We start from the raw sequence: 1992 nt of genomic DNA on the forward strand, positions 1-1992 counted from the left end.
TTTCATGATCTATAATATTCCCCAAAGTTCTCACATATAAATCTTAAGTTTGTTTTACTATTGCTTCAAAGAATTAATCAAAAGATCCCATGTATCCATTCATAACCCAAATCACAAAAGAAATCCAATATTCGATCAAATCATTAACTGTATCCGTAAATCACAAGAAAATATCCAATCTTTATCAAAACATCAATTGTATCCAGAGAATAAATCACAGGGGAAATCCAATTTTTAACAAAGAAAACCAAGCAATCAATTGTATTGAATAATCTTAAATCATCAAGTGTATCCTTGAATCACAAAAGATATCCAAGAGTTATTCAATCCAATTGATTAGAAGTAAAACAATAGAGCAATTAAACCATTAAATTGGGAAATATTACATACATGAAACAAAGTTGCTAATCATAAGTGAGGCTTCATCTTCAACCTTAGTTGAAGGTTTAGCCTCTCATGTTATTGAAAGACAAAACAAAATTGATTGAATTCATAATGTAAAATCGAGTACTTACAAATAAGAATCACAAAGTAGAGATTCAAAAGTTAGGAAAACCTTAAACTCTCTTCTTTCTCCTCTGCAATCTTCAAATTCGTAGCCCCCTCAACTAATCTGATAATTCCCTATTTATAGACCTAAAACTTAGGGTTTTACAAGTTGAAATCGGATACAATTCGTCCAGGTTTGTACCATTTAATTACGGGACGATTTTGGAATAGTAAACGTCCGAATTATGAAAATCCTATTTGACAATGAATTGTATCATTTTTAGTTATCTTTCCAACGCCACTTGAATCACCTCAATCGGATATGTGAGAGAAAAGTTATGGTCATAATACTGAGACGTGTAGAATCTGAATTTGAATCCAATTCGAAATTTTATCCAATTCGAAATTTTATCCAATCTTATCCTTAATCCGATTTACCCATTTCTTGGATTTGGTTAAACTTAACCACATCATCTAGGTCTTCTCAAAGTATGTTTTCTTCCAAAAAGTAGTTTTTCTTCAACACCTACAAAATACTAAAAACACAAAACTAACACAGAACATTAGATAATAACACAGCTAAAGGATTAACACAAGTAAATTAAGGAGTCCAAATATGCAATATTTGGCACACATCAAACACCCCCAAACTTAACTTTTGCTAGTCCCTTAGCAAAACAAAACGAAAAATAGAATGAAAACAAAACAAAACAAAACATAAATCCTCTTTCGTGGGAGAGACGATTGCATTTAGCATATGCAACAAGCCTTTTAAACCCCTAGGCATCCCTAGTGGACGAGTGAAGTCTCGTGAGGGCTTAACAGGAATGATACCCACAAACATTGTAGTACTATGTTGTTAACAAGAAAGAAGTTTCACATAAACCATGGTTCTCATTCATGAGCAAACTTAAAAAGACAAACACCATCATCACTATCAAAAGGAAATCCAGAATCAAATCACTCATAAATGAACAATTTAGACTTCATATGTTCTGAAATGTGTAAAGTGTAATTAGCATACAATCATGAAGCTTTCAGCTTAAACTCAAGACAAGTTCCATAAAATTTGTAAGAATCCCTAACAGATGAAACAACCAAGGCAAGATATGCAATTTTTTTTTTTTTTTTTTTTTAAACAGACTTTGTAGTGTCTAACTCCCTTAAGCTTTCTAATTGACCCATGTAACAAGTGTTAGGCCAATGACTCCCAAGCCAGGTGGCTTTAGGGCACTAGATGTAAAACATCTCTAAGGGCTTAGTAACTTAAGTCAAAAAGGCTACGAAGCCAGACTAGCCATATCTTAAATCAATATTGAATTTCACACCTTTTGACACGAACACTCAATGCTTAATGAGGCAAGAGGTCCGGTTACTCAGCGAAAAACTCAACATGATCTTTCTTTTCTTTTTCCTTCTCTTTTTATTTATTTATTTACTTTTTTATTTTTTTATATCTTGCAAGCCAATGGTTATTCATCAATAGGTCATCCAACAAATCTC

Source organism: Corylus avellana, chromosome ca5, assembly GCF_901000735.1.
Source record: "Corylus avellana chromosome ca5, CavTom2PMs-1.0".
Classification (NCBI taxonomy): Eukaryota; Viridiplantae; Streptophyta; class Magnoliopsida; order Fagales; family Betulaceae; genus Corylus; species Corylus avellana.